The sequence below is a fragment of the Epinephelus fuscoguttatus genome, linkage group LG9 (assembly GCF_011397635.1).
Source record: "Epinephelus fuscoguttatus linkage group LG9, E.fuscoguttatus.final_Chr_v1".
Classification (NCBI taxonomy): Eukaryota; Metazoa; Chordata; class Actinopteri; order Perciformes; family Serranidae; genus Epinephelus; species Epinephelus fuscoguttatus.
The window spans coordinates 46809238-46815495 of NC_064760.1; the positions used below are offsets into that span (position 1 = coordinate 46809238).

General features: G+C 42.7%; 1 long non-coding RNA gene across 1 annotated transcript; it reads right to left on the bottom strand.

The window, feature by feature from the left end:
* Positions 1-5376: 5376 nt before the first annotated feature.
* Positions 5377-6033, bottom strand: LOC125894576 (uncharacterized). The gene is made up of 3 exons (XR_007450079.1): positions 5974-6033; positions 5729-5855; positions 5377-5485 (listed from the first exon to the last, which is right to left on the bottom strand). It is a non-coding gene; the product is annotated as an uncharacterized LOC125894576 (long non-coding RNA).
* Positions 6034-6258: the final 225 nt, after the last annotated feature.

Sequence of the window (6258 nt, forward strand, 5' to 3'; positions counted from 1 at the left end):
TTTGAAATACTTCCAGATTTGCATCAATGAGCATCCCCATGGATGAGAATTTGGCAGTACTTTCCGGCTTCATAACTCATCATTACGTCTACCTAGAGTGATGCAGCCATCTGCTTTTGATGCAGCAATCTCCAAGCTTCCATTTCTGATTGGAATCAACCCGCTGCCTCCCACTGTCTTTGAAATATTAGCCCTTGAAATTCTTCCAGCATTGCATCTATGACCATCCCCATAGATGAAATTTTGGAAGAACTTTCAAGCTTCATAACTCATCAGTACGTGTACTTAGACTGACACAGAAACCTGTATTTGATGCAGCAATCTCCAAGCTTCTATTTCTGATTGGAATCAGCCTGCTACCTCCCACTGTCTTTGAATTATCAGCCTGTGAAATACTTTCAGATTTGCTTATATGAGCACCCCCATACATGAGAATTTGGAAGCACTTCCCAGCTTCATAACTCATCATTACGTCTACCTAGACTGACACAGAAACCTGGATTTGATGCAGCAATCTCCAAGTTTCTATTTCTGATTGGAATCATCCCGCTACCTCCCACTGTCTGACCGGTTCCATGACGTGTGTCTAGAGTGATGCAACCACCTGATGCAGCACTCCACAGGCTTCCACTGTTCTTGTGATTAGCCAGCTACCTCCCACTGTCTTTGAAATATCAGCCTTTGAAATTCTTCACGATTTGCATCTATGACCATCCCCATAGATGAGAATTTGGAAGCACTTTCCGGCTTCATAACTCATCATTACGTCTACCTAGAATGATGCTGCCACCTGCTTTTGATGCAGCAATCTCCAAGTTTCCATTTCTGATTGGATTCCGCCTGCTACCTGCCACTGTCTTTGAAATATGAGCCTGTGAAATAATTCTAGATTTGCATGTATGAGCACCCCCATGGATGAGAATTTGGAAGCACTTCCCGGCTTCATAACTCATCATAATATGTACCTAGACTGACACACAACCTGTGTTTGATGCAGCAACCCTTCCCTGGGAACATGTTTCTCTGAGAGTGCTCTGGGATTCCTATATGGCTATTCAGTGGTCTTGAAAGTTTAACAAAATTCTTTCTACATTTTCTTGAATTTTATCAAAACTCAAAGCAGGAGGTGGAGACAAATATGCAAAACACTATTAGAAACATTTATTTCTTTTGACATGGTTAAAAAAAAAAAACACTGAGGACGACCAACATTGCAGAGCCCTCAACATGAACAAAACAATGTGCCCTGAAATGTGCCCTTCTAGTGGACAAAACACTTAAAAAAGGCCCTAAAGGGTGCATTTTCATTAAATAAAACAGAAAAAGTGCCCTCAAACATGCACTTCCAGTGGACAAAACATTTTTTAAAAAGGCCCCAAAGGGTGCATTTTCATTGAACAAAACAGAAAAAGTGCCATCAAACGTGCCCTTCTAGTGAATAAAACATACAATAAAGTGCCTTGAAGGGTGCCTGATAAAAAAATGTAATGACCCTAACTCACCATGCGATCACTTTTTCCATGCTGGTGCCCTGCCCTGCTGGATACAGCTGGTGCTCTTTTTTGTTTTCTCGCCCCTGCAACTCACAATTCCTCACTCCAGAATTGGGTTGGTGGCATGTTTTCAGTAAGCGTTTCATCCACATACTCACGTGTCATCTGACTTTGGGGCTCAGGAGCACAGACTTTCTTCTCCCCGGCTGGGGTTGCTGGCACGTTCTCAGGGGGCGTTTCATCCACATACTCACATGTCATCTGACTTTGGGGCTCAGGAGCACAGACTTCCTTCTCCCCGGCTGGGGTTGCTGGCACGTTCTCAGGGGGCGTTTCATCCACACAATCACATGTCATCTGACTTTGGGGCTCAGGAGCACAGACTTCCTTCTCCCCGGCTGGGGTTGCTGGCACGTTCTCTGGGGGCGTTTCATCCACACACTCAAGTGTCATCTGATTTTGGGGCTCAGGAAGACAGGCGTCATTCTCCCCGGCTGGGGTTGCTGGCACGTTCTCAGCGGGCGTTTCATCCACGCACTCAAGTGTCATCTGATTTTGGGGCTCAGGAACACAGACATCATTCTCCCCGCCAGAGGTTTCTGTCAGCAGCCCTGCTGGGGTTTCCTTCATGCATTCAGATGTCTCCTGTGTGAGGATGAAGGGCGCTGGTGCACCGCTTGGAGCCTGCTCAACAGGGGGTGCTTGCACACTGTCCAGCTCAGCGAGGGGTGCTTGCTCAAAACCTTCCCTCTGTCTGATAATGGGGTTGGTGGCGGTCATTTTCCCCAAAAAATAGTCTGCAATGGGTTGCCTCAATTTGTCAACAATCACCGAGCACTTTGAAGGTGAGTGAATGTAGATGTCCACATGATACTTTGCGACTTTCAGTTTCTTGGATATAGGTGGGAAATCCAACCTCCTTCTGGTCTCCTGATTTTGACATGATGGGAGCTCATCCTCTGACAAAGAGGAAACTTCAAAACTGACTTTCACTCCATGTCCCTGTGGAGAACTCTCACGTTTTTGACGCCTGCTCTTCAACTCCTCATCAGACAGTGAAGAGCTTGACTCTGGTTGATCATCATACACAGGTTCCTCATCACTTGAGCTTGTCTCCGATGTATCAGTTAAGATGAGTTCATCGTCATCACTTTTGTCATCTGGAGGGGGGTTGGCAGCAGCACTCTGCAAGGCTTTCATTCGCAACTTTCTGGTTTCATACCCCATCACTTTGTCTGGCAGAGCGACATAAAATCGCTCTGCTGTGCTGGGGTCATGGCACATATGTTTTGCCACCTGCTTCCTCTCCTTTTCAGAGAGGTACTTGTTGGCCTGGAAACCCAAACAAAGAATCAGTCAGAAACAGTCCTTTTAGAAAATGTGTCTCAACAATGTTAATCAACGCTCTCAATAAACTTATGACATCCACTCAACAGTCTCTAAAATGTGTGTACACTAAATTTGTTACTTCTACCTACATGCAACCATCAACATAATCTCACTTCAAATTCTAGCCCCCACGTTGAGGATTCAAACTTCCAAATTCAAATCCAATGCCACTGATCTCCAACTTCCAAATTGTAATCTATAGACAAATTCCAACTTCCAAATTCTAATCTATGGATGAATTACAACTTCCAAATTCTAAAAACTATGGCCAGATTCCAACTTATATTAAGTTCTTACTTGAGTAGAGCTGCTCGGATCATGTTGAAGCTGACAGTCCCCTGCATTCCAGCATCCACCCAAGCCAGATGGAGGAAGTTTAACGGCTTCTGAATCTGCTTGCCAAGCACTGTATGGAACACATACTTGCTGGCCTGGCCTGGCTTACAGCACTTGCCATTGGTCAGGCATTCAAGCCACGTAAACTCCTCATTGTTGAGGGAAAATGCAGCTTGGCCAAATGACCTCACGGTTTTGTGGTCATCCACCTTAGGATATTAAATGAAGAAAATTAAATTATTTCTGTGGATAGGTGGACTTTAAATGAGTGGAACAAACCTCCAGTGACTGGTGTTTGTAGCTTATATGACTATGAAATGCTGACTTCAACAAAGACACTAATCTTAATTTAACCAATGAAAAGCTCATTACTTGGACCCACCACACCTAAATAAATACTAACCAGAACTTGGAACTTCTTGCCATGATCCCACGTCTCAAAGTTCATCACATGTTCCTTGGTCATGTTAGTGAGTACAATGGATCTGTGTCCAGTGAGCATGGACAGGTAGCCCATTATGTAGCCAATGAGCTTGGAATGCTCATTCTGCTGTCTTCCATTGCCGGCTAAGCTTTCTACAAAACATGCAAAGATATACACAGAAAGATACAGTTAAAAATGCAAACTACTGAAGAAGAAAGAGTACAATGTAAATAATAACGTCGACTTACCAAACAGTTTAGGAATTTTTTTCCTGGCAGTAATCATGAATTTCTTTTCTTCGACTGCACCAAGCTGATTGTCTGTAAAAACAGTGTGACATGCATGTATTTAGATGACAATAAATATATATATATATATATATATATATATATATATATATATATACACATGTATGAGACATACAATTTGATTTCAATAAAGCCAAGAATACCGGACTGAAAACAACTGAAAACATTTACCTGTCTTATGGCATAGGACTTTCTGCCGGTGGACGACCATTTTTTTCTGGACATCAGCCATGATTCTCTTAATTTCATACTGAAGTGTCGCGAAGTCTTTCTTCTTGAGCTTACTAGCCTTCTCGAATGAGCTCTCGGTGTGTCTGAGGAACATGACCACATTGGTCAACATGTTTTTGACTGTCGTGGGTGCATAGCCCTTCTGAAACAGGTACGCTGGCCAACTGTGGAAAAAGTTAAGGAGTTAGAAGTGGCTAAATCTGACTTCCAGTTCCACCACATTCCATGGTCCAACTTCTCAATTCTCATCTATTTCTATATCACCGTAGATTAAAATTTGGAATTCATAGAAAAAAAATATGTGTGTATTTGTAAGTATTTGGTGCCTGGTTAACTCTGAAAATTGTCTTTTTTTAGGTCAAGAAAAATCTGAGATGAAAAACTACTTACGCACGTAACTTGTCTACTTGGATTAGGAACCTTAGGTCTTGGGAGACGGCCTTGGAAGGCAGGCCAGCGGCCATGTAGAGGCAAAAGCGAAGACCGTGGCTGGATGACTGCCGTGCATTTTCTATGTCCTTCTTTCCTTTCCGTGACCCCAGGCGAAACTTTCTAAAGTCTTGAAGAATCTTTTCTGCAGTAAAATTAAAACCGTTAATAACTAATTAATTAGTTGGACAACCCAAAAACAACAAAGGTGAAAAGGGAAAGAATGAACTAACTGTAAATCTCTCTGTCTCCCCCAAATTGTAACTGGAAAGGAAAGGAAAACTTACCAAATAAATGATCGCCCATCTTCCCCTTGTTGGCATGTTCCCATTTTTGAGCTGATAGAGGTGGTTTACAAGGTATACGGGTGGGTGTCTGGTGCTGTGCTGTCATCAAAAAATCCACTTTTTGTTCCAGCTGCTGCAACGTGGAAAAAAACTGCTGGCAGGTGCACTTGCATGCCTTTGACAAAGGGGTGGAAGCAAGTGGCTGACTGGCATTAGGGTCAGTGGAGGAGGAGTTGTGGGACCCATAAACAGGGGTGGAAGGAAGTGGCTTACTGGCATTAGGGTCACTGGAGGAGGAGTTGTGGGACCCATAAACAGGGGTGGAAGGAAGTGGCTTACTGGCATTAGGGTCAGTGGAGGACACATTTTGATCACTTCTCATATGACTTCCGCCAGGCATGAGGGTGGAACATCTGTGGCTGGAAATGACTCCAGTGGGAGGATGAGCATTGGGGGGTGAAATGTTGTGCTTTGAAATATCCAGGTCCATGTCTGTGTCTTCGTCCTGGGATCCCTCTTGCTCCTGCCTATGTTCCTTATCAACGGAATCCTCAGACGGTTCCAAATCAATAGGCAGACAATCATCCTCTGTAATGAAATTTATTTGATTTAAATTGGAAATTAAAACCCTGTCGTTCCAAATTTCTGTATATGTCATAACATTTTTGGTTGCTACACAAAAGCCATACAAAAAACTACACAATAGAAAGCTCAAATTTAATTTGTGTATAGTTGGATAGAAAATTTAAAGGGATATGATAATGAAAGCCTTCTTTTCAGTCCCCTTGATACCAGGGAATCACAAATAATATTAACACAACTTAAGAGTACCATATTCATCGGTAATCCCCATGTCCAACGTTGATACCATGGGCTCATCGGGCTGGGACCTCCGCAGTTCACCGAGCTCTTTCACGATGGCTGCTCTCTTGGCCTGCTTCATGATAGGTTCTCGTTCCTATTAACATAAGAAAATAATCTACTATTAGACAAACTTAAGAGGGACAAAACATTACATTTACAACAGATCTTAAATGAGTTTTTTCATCAAATTAAAACAAAATGATTGTACTTACCTCTGCTGAAATAATTGTATGTGTATCTTGTAAGTGCTTATCGAGGCGGGCAAGCTTTTTCTTCCCACATAAGTCGCAGTCCAAGCTGTCTGAAGTTCTGTGGTAGGAAATGAAAAATAAATGAGTCCAGGAAATCCAAGCTGATAACATAACAGGGTATCTATGCATAAATATGAGAAACACATTTTATTTAATCTTACCGTCCCATTCCCATATTTCACAAGAAGCTTGAACTCCTCTTTATTTGGAATGGTATGGGACACTGTAAGGTGTTGCTTTAAGTTG